The sequence below is a fragment of the Stenella coeruleoalba genome (genome assembly GCF_951394435.1).
Source record: "Stenella coeruleoalba genome assembly, chromosome: 9".
NCBI lineage: Eukaryota > Metazoa > Chordata > Mammalia > Artiodactyla > Delphinidae > Stenella > Stenella coeruleoalba.
Genome location: NC_137155.1, coordinates 87,229,779 through 87,247,419, shown reverse-complemented (window position 1 = coordinate 87,247,419; position 17,641 = coordinate 87,229,779). Strand labels below are relative to the sequence as shown.

Here is a 17,641-nt window from a genome sequence, read left to right as displayed (position 1 = left end):
CGCGGGCTTCAGTAGTTGTGGCTCACGGGCTCTAGAGCGCAGGCTCAGTACTTGTGGTGCACAGGCTTAGCTGCTATACAGCATGTGGGATCTTCCTGGACCAGGGCTCAAACCCATGTCCCCTGGATTGGCAGGTGGATTCTTAACCACTGTGCCACCAGGGAAGCCCCAAACACCAGATTTTTCAATCCAACTAGTTCACTAAAGTTGTTCAGCATAGTCAAAACCCTAGACACTGTCAGCTTCCAGAAGCTAAAATAAAACCCTGGACTGGGATCTCATAGTCCTAAACATTCCCTCAACCTTAAAAACCATAAAAAATGGTGAGGGTCACCCCTCCAAACCAATGATTAGGATATAACACTGATGACCCTGAAGGAGCTAGTGAAGATATCACAGCAGCTGACTTGAGGAACACTGCTGGTGATCATGAAGAGCCAGGAGAAGCTAGGAGAACCACAGAGTGGAATGCAGGGCTGGCCTTCTTGAAGGAGGGAGAGAAGGCAGGCAGGTAGGTAAGAAGAGTTTTATACTAGAGCGCAGTTCTAAGAAAGTCAGGCAAGACCCAGGGGAATCCTCAGAACAAAGCCGTCCATCAGAGGAGTCCCACATCTCCCAGGAACAAGCCTGACATATCCCTGTCAAGCTCCATGGGACCTGTAGCTTCAGCGAGAACACAGATTTTAAAGTGCAGCTGCTGAGGCATCGGGCAATTACACTCCCAACAGTAGAAGAGCTGAGAGCCCATTTCATAGCCACTGCTGTGGACTCAACTTTACCTTTCATTATTCCTATACATTCACTGTCCACTATCATCAGGTCAGTACATTCTCCATAAAGTCTTACAATAATGTCTGTATTACTGCATTTTAATATAAATACCTCCATATGACATATTTTTTTCTCTGTCTTAATCCTACTTAATCTTCAAGGCCCAGTTGAAACCCCATCTCCTCCAAGAAATCTTACTAGATCATTACGACTTCCATTTAACCTCTCCTTCTCTGGCTGGGGTCTGACCTCTACTTTCTATCATTTAACTACATACCATTTTATCCTGTTCTCTGTGGTTTTACGTGTGATCATGTAGCTTTTATCCAGGTTCTAACAATCTCAGAGTTCCTGACTTTACCCTTCTCTATAATCTTCTTAGGGCTCACCACAGTGTGACAAGAAATACGGTTAATTGAAAATAAATATCATTCTTAGAAAGACAGACAATTCTAAATGGAGATTTTAAATCTTATAAGTAAATCTCAGACACATCAAATTCCCTAACCCACCCATCTTATTCCCTAAAGAGGTCTCAAGTTGAAGCCTGCTGAAGCTGGTTAGAATTACTACTTCCTTACAAAACAAGATGGCACCATTAACTAAGCATACTAAAGGACCAAGAGCAACCATGAATAATGATTGATTCAGGTTGAGCGGATGCAGCTAGATACTGTTTTTGAGGGCCACTAAAGTTAGACCAGGTAGCTCACCAGGTCATCCTATACACGCCAGTGAAGGGTCAAAACTTGTGCTCAAAGTGCTCTCTCAGAATTTGGCAAGCAGTGAGGTGGGTCAGGAGAGTTGGGGCTTGGTCACTCTATTCATGTACTGGAGTTATACCCAGTTATAGATGATGATGAAGTCCAGTCAGAAAGATGGAGCATGAAGGGCTGGGCTAAGATTGCAGGTGAGAGTCAAGAGTCTAGTGAGTTCAAAACTCAGGAGGGAGAAGTCAGTTGAGGAAAGATCTTGGGTGGGAGCAGAAGCTGCTTCTCACTTTGTTTGCTTGTTTATTTTTTCCAATGCTAAACCTTTAAAGAATTATCATTCACTCAAACCCCCATTCATTCATTCATTTGTTCATATTCCTGAGCTTATTACAGGAGAATGCTAGGACTAGGGACACAGACATGAGCAAGGTGAAGTTCAAGTTTGCAGAAGACTGTGAAGTAAACATGTTATTAAACCTTGGTGAGCTAAGGGCTGAAAAGAAGGAACAGATATGCAGGAGTAAACGTGGTCTCTAGAGCTTTGTGTGCTCCTAGTAAACAAGCCCTCCACAAGCCTCCACTGAACTCTCAGTTGGATTGAAAAAGAAGCCCCAGAATTCTGCATGTTCCTGGAGAGAAACCCCTCCCTCCTCAGCAACAGTCCCAGACTTACTATTATAGTCTGAATATGAGATCATCAGGACTGATTGTATCATGCCCTACATTCTTCAAGGCTCCCAAGACTTTCAGATCCTCCTACATTACCCATATTCCATGCCCAACTGGCTCTGTACCTCTCCTGTTCTGATCCCCTATCATCTCCCTACCTGATTTCTCTAGAACTCAGGATCAGTCATCAACCAAGACTCTATATTGAAAACTCTTTGATTATTCCCTCCAACTTCATGCTTCATATATCCCCTTACAATTTACAGTTCTTCTGACATCCATACCCTCGTATCACAGAGCCTGGAGGTGAAGGAGGTGTCCTCCTTACTCCTCTTTGCCATTTTTGCCTCGTTTCTCCCTAAAAATACTACCCACTACCCCTCCTTGTTGCAGTCATCTACCGATTCCTGCATTACTCCCCTCTATTTCTAGAAGATTTTAGCTCCTGGTTGTAACTCTTTTCAATATGATGCCTGCCATAATTCTCAGAAATTTCAAATTTCACGTATGTGATCCTTCTAATACCCTGGCCTCTTAGTTCCTTGAGCTCCTCTCCTCCAATGGTCTTTTCCGCCAACATATCTCAGTCTCCCACCTTCTTTCACAGATGACAGCCCCTGATTCATCACTCTAAACACTACTTTCCATTTAGCAGGCAGGCAGCTGAACCCAGCTGGAGGAAACTCACAGCTAAGCTGACTGGTTTTACTTAAAATTGATTACTACTAATGTTGAGTGGATCCTTAGTGCTACCTGGCAGTTCTACTATGGTTCCCAAGTCTAAACATCCTCTCTTCTATTAAAACCCCTCAAATCTCCTCTTCCTTTCTAATGCTTAGCTGATAAACTTGCTTACTATTTCACTGAAAAAATGGAGGTAATCAGATGGAAACTTCACAGGCTCCCACCACATTTCCCAATCTACCTATAGCTGAATCCAGATAGTCTACCTTTCCTCCTGCAATGATGCCTTATTTGCCCATGTTCCTATCTAAGGCCAAACCTTCCACTTGCACTCTGGGTTCCACCTTTTTTCACCTACCCAAGAGCATTTTTCTAGCAACTGTTACTTCTCTTCTGCATCATCAATATTTCTTTCTCCACTGGATTATTTCCATCATCAAACATGCCTAAATATATCTCATCTTAAATTAAGAAAAGAGAATCTTTATTAAACTCACATGTCTCTTCAGTAACTATTCCAATCCTCTGCTCCTCTTTCAACAAAAATTCTGAAAAGAGTTGCCTCTGCTCACTGTTCCTACTTCTTTTCCTCCCCTCCTCTCTTGAATCCATGCCGATCCGACTTTTTCTGCATTTTTTTTTTCAGGGTCATCAATACTTCTACATTGCTAAATTCATTGATCAGTTCTCAGTCACTGTCTTACTTAGCCTATTAGTATTTGACACAATCACTTCCTCCCTTTGGAAGTTCTTTCTTCACTTGGCTTTTAGCACATCACACCCTCCTGGTTCTCTTTCTACTCCCATTAGCCATTCTTCTTATTCTCCTTGGATGGCTCCTGGTCTTCACTCTGATCTTTAATTGTCAGAGGACCCCAGAAATTGTCCTAAGACTGTGTTCCTCTATCTAACTCACTGCCTTGATCTCATCTTGCTTCTTGGGATTAAATCTCATGCAAATGCTGATGACTCTCAAATACATATCTTCACCCAGGACCTCCTCCCTGAATCCCAGACTTGTATATCCAACTGCTTATTTAACAGTTCCAATCAGATGTGTAACTGTTATGTCAAATTCAAAATGTTCAAAACCGAACTACTGATGTCCACCCTCACAACTCCTTCTACATCTTTCCTGAACTTGGTAAATGAAATTCCATTCTTCCAGTTTCTTAAACCAAAACCCTTAAGCTCATTTTGACTCCTTTTTTCCAGTGATTTGCTGGTAAACATGTAACAGCAGGTTCTCAGCTCTGAAGGGTGGGAGGTAGAGGAAGGTCCAACTTCTCTGTATAAATACTCCCATCATTATCCATTTCTAGCTACAAATGTCACATCATTGAATACTAAGTTGGTAGGAGATGTATAGTGGCTCTCCATTATGTTGTGTTTCCACCATATAGACACGAAATATATCAATAACTTCAAGAGCATAGGTAATTGTAAAATGTAATAAGATAATCAGGAAATGATGAGTTTTTTAGTATTCATTACTTTTATTTTAATATAACATTTAATTAGAAGTTTATATAATTCATTTGTTACATGGCTTGTATTTAATAACTATCTTACAAAACTCCTAAAAATTTAGCATTGGCTCTCATGAGCTCTAATGAGCCTGCTCCAGAATACCACTGCCTGTTTCTCTTTCACTCTCAAATTCATTAGCACATCCTGATGGCTCTACATTCAAAATAAATATCTAGAAGCTGATCACTTTTCACTATCTCCATCACTGCCACTCTAGCTCAAGCCATCATTGTCTTTCAGTTACATCAGCTTCCCCACTACCCCACTCTCCCCATGCCATTCTGTTCTCAACACAGGAGTCAGATGTAAACTCTAAGTCAGTTCACATCACTCTTTTGATTACAACTTTCTAATTGTTTCCTGTTTTATACAGAATAAAATCCAAAGTTCCACAAATGATCTACACGGCACTACCTGAAAGAATGGGGAAAAAAATGGAAGAAAGAAGAGGAATGGAAGAGAGGTAGAAGAAAGGAAGGAAGGAAAGGAAGAAAAAGAAAATAAATGATAGTGGTATGAACAGGTGGTGCTGTGAGAGCAGAGAGGTACATAACTTAGATAGGGGTGAGGTGAATTTTCCTGGAGGATGGAGCCCTTAAGTGGCACCTGGGATACACAAGTAGTTGAGCCCCGATTTTGCATTCTGCTTGTTCAGTCATTCTGTGTAGTTCCAGATTTGGGAGAAGCAGAACTGGAGACTGCATTCTTTTTTTAATAGAAAATGAAACAACTTTCTACTATACCAACCTAGATTGCTAAAGAGATAATCATAAGAAGCAGGAGAGCAATGGTGGCATGCTACTTACCAGGAACACCGTCCTGTGACATTCCCAGTAACAGTCTGGTCTCAGAAAAATGGCTAATTGCAAATATTTGATAAGTGCTTAAAAGTTTTCCCCAAAGCTCCAAACCCTAGGGGAAGATAGAGTGTTCCCAGGCCAGACTAAAACCTTTTAACCTTAAGTCCCTTAAACATAAATATGTTGCCAAGATGCCGAGTGGATATTTAAATCATCCACTTCCTGTTTCAGTGCTATCTCTCTGTTTTGGAGAAGGACCAAAAATGTTTCATTCCTTTTGGCACTGTTTTCTTCATTTAAAAAGGATTTATACTTCAGGGGTTTTGACTCCAGGAAAAAAAAAAGGGAAAAGAGCACATATTTTGGATGTCAGATTCTGAATCTTTTGACCCTTTCAAACAAGAACGCACTACTCTGTAGCCAGTGGGGTGAGAGAATTAGATCAGGGATAGAACATGTCCAAATGGGTTTCTAAAATGACAAGCAAAGAGGGAAAATTGGCCCACCTACAATAACTTGTTTAGGAAACATTAAAAATAGCCCAACCAAGAAGTAGATTTTTTGTAAATAGTTTTGTTTAAATGTAACTTAAGATAATCTATCTAAGCATTTCCATCGTGCCCAAGCTATCAGTCAATTAAACTTTGAATATGATGAAAACACATCCATGGCTAGTTTTATGAGGTTTTCATTAAAATGAATACGAGTAAATAGAAAGTTCTGAATGGTGTGTCTTAGACAGAAAGGTTCTTTGAAGGTTCTCAACCAGGACGAGGGTTGGAGAGGAGTGGGCAGGGATAATTTCAGAACGTCCTGAGTAGCAGAACAATCCACGCTATCAGCCTGTGTAGTTTGAAAAAACTCTCCAGCCAATTCTGATTGTACTTGGCAACCCCTCTCCCCAGTTATGAGTCCCCAGGGAGACAGGATAATATCAGAAGTATTAATAGTGTCCGTGAACATTCCTGTCTTCAATTAACTGAATTCAATTCAGCATTTGTTGATCCTTTACTTTGGGCTTGAAGTTGTGATTTGCAGTGGAACTGAGGGTAGGATATACAAAGATCAATGAACATTGTTCCTGCCTGATGGTGAAGTAGAGAGAAAAGAACAGTAAACGCTTTTGGTCAGATATCATACACAGTGGTTTAAGTCGTGGGAACCTTCTCCTTCCACTCTGGGGCAAGAAGGAGGTGGCGGTATAGGAGTTGAACTTTGGATTATGGATTGACTTTCAATCAGTAGACAGCAAATGGAAAACCACCCAAGGACCAAGGAAACATTCTTCTTAGCTGATGGCTTGTGTTGATAGACATGTTCCTGAAAAATTCTGTATGTAATCTGGGTGGTTAGTCATTCCTCTTTGGCCCAGGAGCTGCCAGGAGGCTTGCCCACACACAGCTAGCAACTGCACTGTCAGCTGAAGGGGGATAGGAGGTACTCTCAGACAGAATGCAAAGGCTGAGAACAGAATGAAGGCCTGAGCAAACCTCACAGATAAACTTTGGCTTTCATTAAACTGCTACTCAATTCAAAAACTGGCACACACTTGGGTGCAGGGAAAGAGAAGGCCTTCTGCCACCACAAAGAGGAACAAGAATGAAGAAGTCAGTGGTTTGGTCCTCTCAATGGCCAATTCAATGCTTGCAGACTGTAGCTCTCACCCCATGGAGCCATTGCAGGGGGCACAGTTTTGACCCACAGTGCTGGACAAGAATATATTGACTACTGGAAAAACAACATGCAAATATCCTACCAATAGTGTGTTCATAGTACATATTCTTATAAATAAATCATGGTATAATTACAACCAACTGGAGAGAAGGAGAATAGACCCTCACTAGGCATAACCTGGCAGTTCAAGGATATATCAGAAACTGGAAAAATCTAGAAAACACTGATTAAGACAGCTGAGGATAACCCATTGGATGATTTGCCATCTCCAACCATTTGATTCACTTCATAAGGGCAGGATCTGTCTGTTTGCTGAAAATGCAGGATTAGGCCAACTGAGTTGATTATATAGCAGTTGGCAATTAGTCACAATATGTTCACTTTTAGTAAGCATTTCTGATTAAGTTTATGCTACTTCTGAGAATAAATTAATCAATTTAAATACTTTTATAAAAATTCCATATCTGCTAAGTGTTTTGGTGACCTTACTATGTCTGTAAGCTATCCAAGATTCCTTTTAAAAGTTTATAGCCTTTGGTTTTCTAAATATTGTCAAGAGATGGGGAAAAATCTTTAAACTTAAGGGTGTTCTTGTGGAATTTGGCTCCCATGTCCCATTTCTGTCTGTATAGCTTAATTTTTTTCTAGCAATGAAAATATGTTCTCATCACCTCTACAATACAAAGCAAGATGTTGGCTCACAGCCTCTTGCAATTGTGAGTAAGCTGTCAAGGCATTAGTATTTTCATGGCTCCAAAGTTGATTTGAGGGAATTTTAATCTTATTGTCTTTGTTTTCCAATGTGACTCCCCTAAAACTCTCTTTTCATGTTGGAAAATAAAAAATGACAGACATGACTAAAACTGACAGTCAAAATATAGACAACTGTACCATGCTGAATGTACATTTTGTTCTAGATGAAGTGTTGTTCTCATAGAAAAGACATGAGCTGAAAGTAACATATATCAGCTTGGTAAAAAAAAAAATCATGGCTATAAGAGGAGGGAACTAATATTTATTGAACCTCTACAGGCTCTGTGCTACGTTATTTATATTATTTCATTTAGTTCTCATAACTCCCAGCCCTGCTTTTTTACAGATGAGTAAATGAAAGCTTGAAAGGGTTCAAAATTTTACCCATAGGTTTTACAGCTAGTAAAAACCCCATGCCTATTGTACTACACCAGGTTCTCTCTTGTCTGTCAATTCTAATCTATCAGCTTCAGCTGCCTAGAATACTGCATTGAAAAGAATTCTGAAGCCATGAGAAAGAATGCTAGGTTTAATTAGCAATGTCAGTCAAAGGCCAGGAGCAAGATTGGTATCAGGTGTATTACTTGCACCCTGAATATTATACATATATTGTATTGGTAATTTTAGCTTGAAAGTAGGGGCTTGAGGAATATATTATCCTCATGGATTTTAGCCTTAATATCATTTCCTTAGTAAACACAGATGTTCTACAAGTTAGTCTTTCCCATAGTTGTACTATTTTCTTACCATCCTAAACTCTTTAAGTATTTTTTTCATCCCTTGGGAATGAGTCTTTAATCACTTATTTTCAAAGAGTTTGCTCAGAGTTATGACCAATGTTCCACTGTTGAAATTTTATATTTAAATACTTCAGTGTATACAGTGTAATCTATATGTGTGTGGAAGTTAACTCTAACCTGTACCCTAGGAACTGTTGTTTGTTAGTGTATGAATGACCCTAGTCAGGAGTATACACACCAGAAAGCATATAAGACTGATGTTTTAAATACCACTATCTAAATTCATACCTAAAGGCCTGTAAATTAGCATAAAGGAAGTATTGAATAAACATAGTTTTTCATTTGGCAAATGAGTGGGTGTTCAATACACGTGATTGGGTTGTGTAGAAAGACTTATACAGGGATCTCATCCTGGTGTGTACAGGTATTAGGAATCTGGCAAGCCCTGCATTTGCAGAAGTGCCATAAATTTAGGATTCTGTTCAGGCTTGTGCCCATTTAAAAATCTGGGCTTGGCTAGAAAGGAAACTGATCCTGTCATCAGAATGTTGTAACATTTGCCAGGGAGTAAACCTTTTGTATAAGGTGCTCGTCAGAGCAACTAAGAGGACAGAAAGAGAACTTCTTCAAGTCTGCAGAACAGATTCTGTAATTGTTTTTATGCCTACTGTCTAATGAATGTTTACACGTGTGCAGAATTTAGTCTCTGAGACTTGTTTCCATTGTAACATACCTGGTTATCTGGGAGGTTATCTGGGAGCAAGCAGTGCCTACATCTAATAATTGGAGACTACTGACATTAACCATAAAGAGTCAGGCAAATTAACTCAGGTCTTTTTACAACAACCAGTTATTGTGGCAAGTCCAGTACAGACCTCTTCCTCCTTCTCTCACCTCCCCACCCGCCAGTATTCCAGAGTTATTCACCAGGATGAAGGAGGAGAAGTTGTTCAAGAGCCTCAGCGATACAACTCTAAGCCACTAGACTCTATCCTGGGAGTAGAGGTGGGAGCAGAGCTTTGAATCAGTTAAGATATGAGACTTAAATTTTAAAATAAACATTTATCTTTCTTGAGTTTGGATGCTGGGCAGAGATGTATTTAAGGGATCCCTTTACTCTGTGATAAAAGGAAGTTTGAAACAGAACAGTTAGGGGTACTAGTAGAAAAAAACATAAAACCATGTTGTCTTTATACCTGCAATGACTTGAGACCTTTTAATAAACTAGTCATTCTATCATGAAAAGAATTTTGTATAGTTGGGCTAATGCTTTAAAGTATGTACAATTTAACGTCTCCAGATTTCATATTCCTCATAATCCTCTAGGTGCAAGATTTATATTTCTCCCTTTAGGAGAATCACCTCTGTTTAAGAGGTTGAGCATGGAAAAACAGAAATAAAGAGTAGGGGCTAGCTCATGTAACCATCATGACTGTTCTCTACCTGCCCACAAACACAGAATGTTGCCATTCTAAGTTATCTTCCTCCCATCATAGCTATCTCAGAGGAGGCACAAATTTCCTTTTAAAATATATTCAAGGCTAAATCTCCAATAGGTTAATTTAATTTTACTCAATTAATAATGCAGACTGAATGAAGAAATAGGTGAAAATTTGAAAGTTAAAAAAAAGTGACAATGATTATTAAGATATTCCAAAGCATTCAGTTTCATCTATCAGATCTACTGTTTGGGAGCCAGTAGAGGGAATTCAAAGACAAAGAGGTTAGCCTGGACCGAAGGTATGACAGATTTCATTGCTAACATGACAGAAAAGCTATAACAAAGCTCCTGGAGAAAGCTGAGAACTAGGAAGATGGTGCTCCATCTATGAACAGGAATAGGAATACTCTACCCACGGTAACCTACTAATGGGGAAGCAATCTATCAGCAAGAGGCAAACCCTGGACTGAAAGAGGGAAGACCCCTTTCTGTATGAAGGAATGGGATCCAAACCTGAACTACCTGCTTAAAACTTCCAGCCAAGAAACTGAAGTGAAACATGATCTAAAACCAGTGAAACTGACAGGGACCAGTGAAGGCAAATGGGAAACTATCCCATGCAGATGCCTCCATGATCCAGTCAATGCCCTAAAACTTCTCAAAATGCTGGAACTGTGCTTACAACTACCAGGAGGAGATTGTGAAAGTCTTCTTTGGATAAACTTGTTCAAGAGAAAGATCTAGGGCTTCCCTGGTGGCGCAGTGCTTGAGAATCTGCCTGCTAATGCAGGGGACACGGGTTCGAGCCCTGGTCTGGGAGGATCCCACATGCCACGGAGCAACTAGGCCCGTGAGCCACACTACTGAGCCTGCGTGTCTGGAGCCTGTGCTCCACAACAAGAGAGGCCGCGATAGTGAGAGGCCCGCGCACTGCGATGAAGAGTGGCCCCCGCTTGCCACAACTAGAGAAAGCCCTTGCACAGAAACGAAGATGCAACACAGCAAAAATAAATTAATAAATTAATAAACTCCTACCCCAACATGTACTTTAAAAAAAAAAAAAAGATCTAGAGATATTGGCATTTGATGATTGCCCAGTGAAAACAACTGGTCCATTATCTGCCAGTGGGCCCATCAGTGCCCCTGTACTCAGAGCTTCCAATCAGTTTCTTATTGTCTCACTCCTATATATGGACAGCCAGCCAAGGATCACCAGTATTTTTAGGAAACAATTAAAGACAGAGACCAGCACAAACAACAAAAAAATAGGAACACAGAGAAAACATAGATGAGATGGAACAGAAAAGCACTTAAAAGTATAAATGACATTTCCAAGGAGATAGAAGAACTAGTGTATCTCTGAAAATAGATCAGGATGTTATAGAAAGGAACATCCAAAACAACAAGAAAAGAACTCTTGGAAATTCACAAAGTATCACAGTTAAAAACAAGGAATATAAAGCCAAAATTAAGGAAGCCTCCCAGATATTAGAATAAGATACAGAGAAGTAGAAAATATTTGGGAAAATATAAAATCAGAGGATCAGTGTAAGATATCCAGGAGAGACAGAGAGAACATGGAAAATGATGAGAAGGAAATTATCACCAAAATGATATAAGAAAATTTCCCAAAGCTAAAAGATGTGTTTTCTAGATTGAACAGGCCCACTACGTAGTCAACAGAATAAATAAAAATCCAAATAATACCAGGGCACATTGGCATAAAATTTCAGAATATTAAAGATAAAAAGAAAATCTTAAATACTTCCACAGAGGAAATAAATCAGGCAACATACAAATATTCGGGATTCAAAATGGCATCAGATGTAAAAAATCAATATTGGAATCTAGAAGATAATGCAGGCACACTGTGAGAAGCTTTAGGGAAAATGATTTCCAGCCTAGAATTCTATGTCCAGTCAAATAATCAACCAAGTAGGAGATAAATGAAAGACACTAAAAAATTTTTGTCTCTTCTGCATCCATGTTCAGGAAGATCCTAGATGATCTTCATCAAAATAGGGGTATAAAGAAAGAGGAAGAATGGGATGTAGGAAACAGGATTCAAATTTCAACCCACATGCAAAGGAAATTCCTTTCAATCCTAGGAAGGAAATTCCTAAGGTGACTGTGAAGTGAAGATTTAGAACAGCTAGCTATGCAACAAACCTAGAAAATTCCAAGCAGTTTCCAAGAAGGATACCTTTAAAGGAAAAAAAACTGACAAATTACCTGATGTATCTGACTGTATTGAAAAGAGTTTGATGTTTGCTTTAATGATAGAAAACTAATCAGGTAAAAGAAATAGAGTAATTATTAAATTATGAGGAGTGGGGGAAGAAAGGTACTAGTATATGAAATAAAAAGTAATCATAGTATATACCACCATCTAAGAGCAATATTTATATAACAATAATATTAGAAGCATGGGGAATATGATGACTACTTCTGTACTTTCTCTTGTGTCTCATAGATCTATTTGTTTATTCTTACACCAATACCAAACTGTTTTGATTATGGTGGCTTTATTAATGTTAGACATTACTTGTTAACTTTCTACTATAGGAGATAAGGAGATAACTAACCTGCAGGTTAGTTACATTTTCAAATAATAGGTGCAATATATCTTATATAATAAATACACCACACAGGGTCTAAAAATTCTGGAAACCCAAGGAAAATAATGTATATACTGTGCTTTTTTAAGATTAATAATTGGACCCATTACTTTAAATTTAGAGATACTTCACTTGAAATGTTGTCTGAAGCTTGAAGAACGAAAACATATTGAGCAAATTACTTTAAAATGTACCTAATTTATTATTTAAAATTAAGTTTGTCCTATGTTTTCAGAATTTTCGAACATCCTATATATCATCAATAATAACAAATATAATGGATTTATCTCATACATCAAATGATAAAAATCTCTGACTATATTAGACATTTATCTGTATGCTATTTATGAAAGATCCACTTTAAAATAATTACACAGGAATATTGAAAAATGAAAGGTTTAAAACATGTAATAAGTGAATAACCATAGAAAGAAAGACATTATAGCAATATTAATAGCAGGCAAAATAGAATTTAAGGTGAATTAATGAAAGGAATATTCCATCAGGAAGATTTAAAAATTATGAATGTATGTGTATCAAATAACACAGCCTTAAAACATATCAACAATAACAATGACAAATTTTACAAGTAGAAGTAGACAAATTCACAATCACAGCTCTCTTGGTAATTAATAGATTAAGAAACTTTAAAAAATTAGTAAGATATAAGGTAGTTGAAAAATACAGTTAAACTCAATCAAAAAGGCTTTAAGCATATGAGAAGTGTTAGAGTGTTCATTTTTGCTTCATTAGATAATCTAGCATAAAAGCACCCAGTTTTTAAAAAAAATCAAAACATTTGTGCTAATCTATTGACACAAAGTTAACTAACCAGCAACATTTTCACTCTCACTGTCTAGAATTTTCAAATCCTCTTTTTGTGTATAATTATTAAAGTGCTCTGCAATTTACCAGATTAATGTTTTTTTAATAGCTCTGACTTTCTGTACCATTTAAATAGGATATATGCCTCTTTAGTTTAACTAATTCTACTCATTTTCATCAATTCTCTTGTGTTCTATTTTTTTTCCCAGTCCTCTAATCATTTTCATCCTTTGGCCCTTTCCTATCAGATGCTGAAAGCTTTACAAATATTTATGACCTGTCCCTTGTCTTTCCTGATGAAGAAAAACACGTATACACCATTTCCATGTATTCACCAGCTATTCCCTCTGTGTGCAAACTGGAATGACTTTGCCTGATCACTGTGATGGTATTTGCTACCTACCAAGTCTTTTATAAATACTAAATGGTGCATTTTTTCACGTTGTGCCCCAAGTGAAGCAGGTTCTCTTTATATACCAGAAGGCCAATCCAAATGATGCATGTTTGCTTTATCAACCTCTGTAAAAGTCTAGTGGTAATTTATATTGATTACATAATAAGAAACTCCATCCCTGGTACAACATGTTCTTTCAGCTGCAGAGCCACACCTGTAGAAATGCTAACTCACATCTGGCTCCATAAATCTCTTCTTTCTGATCCTCTGGAGAGATACTTTTATGTAAACTATATAGCTACATGTGGAACAGGAAAGACCAAAGCAGATGGCTAAACCCAGTAACCATTTCTACCCCATAGCTTGAGCTCTTACTCTCTTCCTTGATTTTGATGTCTTCCTATTTGAGAAGTCAGTTCAATCTTTCCTTTTATGGAAGGTGTCTCCTACCAGCTTTATTTATATGTAGATAACAAACTCACAGTGTGCTGATAATGTTGCTATTAAGAAGTTTTAAGGGCTACCTCTGAGTCAAGAATATTAGTTTCACTCACTGATAAGTAGATTCCTTCAATTAATTTTTTGATATGAAGATAAGAAGATACCTACATTTCCTCATCATTATATTTTTTAAAGTTTTTTTAAAGATTTTTTTGATGTGGACCATTTTTAAAGTCTTTTTTGAATTTGTTACAATATTGCTTCTGTTTTATGTTTTGGTTGTTTTGGCCACGAGGCATATGGGATGTTAACTCCCCGACCAGGGATTGTACCTGCACCCCCTGCATTGGAAGGCAAAGTCTTAACCACTGGACCGCCAGGGAAGTCCCTATGTATTTTCATTTTTATTGTTTCCATTGCATGTAAGTGTTATATCTCCACACAAAATCAACTTTAAAAGACAAACCAACTGTTATAAATCAAAAAACTGGTTACCTTGAAAGCAACTCATTTGTAATTAGTGTTTGACCTAAATTTAGCTTTTATTCCCCCTTTAAAGTGATTTGCCAGTAAAAGTATAACAACATTAAAGAAGTAACCTTGATAGAAAGGACAATAACAAGCCTTATGAAGGGAAGTTATAAAGCCAAAGGTCTAAACAACGTTAGAGCTGGGAGAGAACACATCTAGTCCAACCCCTTCATTACAAGAATTGATGCCCCAAAACGTTGAGTTCCCTGCCTGACATCATCAAGTGAATCAAAGGCAGAAGCTGAATTAAACGGATTCTTTCTGCTATTATCTGCTGCTAACTCATATTTCAGAGAGAGTTTGGAAGCTCAGCCCCTCCATAATTTATGTTTTAGTAATAGGTATTTTTCATAAATTGTGGTGTTTTTTGTGTTGTTGTGTTTTTTTTTTTTTTGCGGTATGCGGGCCTCTCACTGCTGTGGCCTCTCCCGTGGTGGAGCACAGGCTCCAGATGCGCAGGCTCAGCAGCCATGGCTCACGGGCCCAGCCACTCCGCGGCATGTGGGATCTTCCCAGACTGGGGCACGAACCCCTGTCCCCTGCGTCGGCAGGCGAACTCTCAACCACTGCGCCACCAGGGAAGCCACAATTGTGGTGTTTTTAAACTGGCCAAAACCTATAGATTTCAAGATTTCGGGGATCTTGGATCAGGTCTTTTTTTCCTTTGTTAGTGTCAAAGCTCTTACAAATAACTGTGATAAGACACAGCTAAAGAGCAGAGAGTCAGCAGCTGAACAGCCAGGTAAATCCTTTCACTCTAATGCTTCTGCTTAAAACTGTAAAGTGGGAGTGGGAGGTGCTGCTGGATGTTACCATTTGTTTGGGATGACCAATCTCAGTGAAGCAGAGATAGGGTTCCAGCACCTGGCATCAGGGTGGAGCAGGCTGAGGAATCTGCTATCAGCCTCAAGGGAAACAAACCAGAGACCAGAGGAGGCCTTGGGTATTTCAGGTGGAAAGTCCTCAGGGGATAACACAGTCTTCACACATACAATAGAGTTCTGTCAATATCTCTAATTATGTACATATAAAAGTTTCACTATATAAAACATTATTCTGTTTTAAGGGGCTTAAAAAATAAGTAAAGGACATTAGGCAAAACCTAAGGTGATCCAAATAAAGTATGGAGTTTTATTAATAATAATGTTATACACAATGTTTCATCTGTTGTGGAAAATCTGCACAGCAATGTTAATGACGGAGGAAACTGGAGTATGGGTATATGAGAACTCTGTTATGTTCTTGCAACTCTTCTGTAAATGTAAAAATTACTATTCTAAAATAAAATTTTATTTTAAAAATAATAAAAATAAAGTTTGACCCACCCATATGATTGCTTGTACAAGCTTGGCCCAAGCACACTTGCTAGGATCAAACATGCTCTTCTTCTACCCTTCCCCTTAGGTTCCTGGAGCATTTTTAAACTTTAACATATTTGGCTATAGATATTATAATCACAGACATTATAAAGCACAGCACTTTCACATATGTGATCTCATGTGTTAGAAATTTAAATGCTGATGAAGACAATTTTAGTGAATCTGAGGGTGACAAGATTCTAAGATCTGCAATTGTTCACTATGTACTTTGGTTTCAGAAAAGCTTATAAAAAACCTTTTCTGATTACAGTAGAGAAAAGGCTCAAATTGGATGTTAATTTGTCTTAACCATCCTTCTTCAGCACCTTGGGGTTTCAGAGTGTCTCCAAACAAGATGATTGTCAACATTGCTTTTAAAGGCAAGGGTAAAGGAATGTGCTTGTCCCAGAAGCCTTAAAAAAAAAAAAAAAAAGGGGAGGAAAAGAAGAAAAGGCTGAAACTGGGGTTGGGGCAGCTTCTCCAGAAGAAGGAGTAAGCTGAAGCTGTCCAGCACAGAATAATTTTTGGAAAACTTCAAATTCTGAACTTTGAATCTAGAGAGTTTCCTTTATGAATGTATGACTTAACATCTTCTCAGAAAACCAACCAGCAAATTCTTCATATTTCAAAGGAAAAATAAAAGAAAACTATGTACGAAAGATACTTTACCACCTAAAGAGCCTTTATATTTAAGATCTCATTGCTCCCTACCTGGGTGTTATAGAGAAGGAAAAAGGCTATTGCCTGTTTCTAATTAAGAAGCCTGAGGCACAGAAGTCTGTTCAAAGTCACACAGGTTATCAGCCATAGACATGAAGCAGGAACCGGGGCCACTTTCCTACTAGACCACCCACCTGTAATCTGAGGTACCCACAAAATAGAAGAACCAAGATATCAAAAATTTAAACCTCATTGCAAATGCTCTCAGGAAAAAGAATTAGCAAGCTAGAAACTACTCCCAGTGGAAGGAGTAATTGTTTTGTTTTAACAGCATATCTAAGAGCAGAAATATGGAAAGGCATGAAAAATTTTTTTAAATTCTCCAACTCCTATACTTCTCATTCCCTACTTCCTCAAACACAGGTGGGTCAGCAGCTCCAGGCTGGCTGATATAATCACTCTATGCAATTTGGGGGCACTAGAGAGCTCCTTGGTAGATATTTCCATTCCGTCATTGCCATAACTATATACTTATCCTGCAGAGTGTGTTTGAAAATTTTATTTTTCCTTTTTTTTATCCTCAATCTTTTAAAGAAGATATAGCTAAGCAAGAGAGACATAACGACATCATGGCTAAAGCATATGGCTACCCAACGGCAATAGAACATTTCCAACTGAATAAATCTCAATGGGAGAAGAAACAACAACAACAAAAAATAGAAGAAGGAAATCAGGGAGGGGCTGAGCGCTGCCTTGTCGGTGTTGCGCCCGTGCTTCCCGCAGAAAAAGCCACAGAATTGAGTGCTGAAGGTGTAGCCCACCCTGTGATCCACCAGGAGGAGTGCGACATGACTAGCCGCTCTACTCATAATCGCCAAAGGCCAGAAATGACCCAAATTGTTCGCCAACAGGCAAACTGGCATATAATCGTTCAATGGACTGTCAGCAAAGCAAGGGAAAGATCGAACGACACGGCAGCCAGGGTCATGGGTGAACGGGGGATCTTTCACAGACACACAGGGCGCCACTTCATGAAGTC

The 17,641-nt window shown here is 38.6% G+C and overlaps 1 protein-coding gene across 13 annotated transcripts in view; it reads right to left on the bottom strand.

Annotated features, from left to right (window-relative positions):
* Positions 1 to 17,641, bottom strand: part of CALD1 (caldesmon 1) — a 215,930-nt gene that overhangs the window by 146,686 nt on the left and 51,603 nt on the right. Inside the window, exon 1 of one of the 13 annotated variants that reach the window (XM_079931319.1) lies at positions 5,174 to 10,090. The exons of the other annotated variants lie outside the window; for them this stretch is intronic. The gene's annotated coding sequence lies outside the window, so the exon portion shown is untranslated. Of the gene's footprint in view, positions 1 to 5,173; positions 10,091 to 17,641 lie in introns of those variants that run through there. 13 annotated transcript variants of the gene reach the window in all.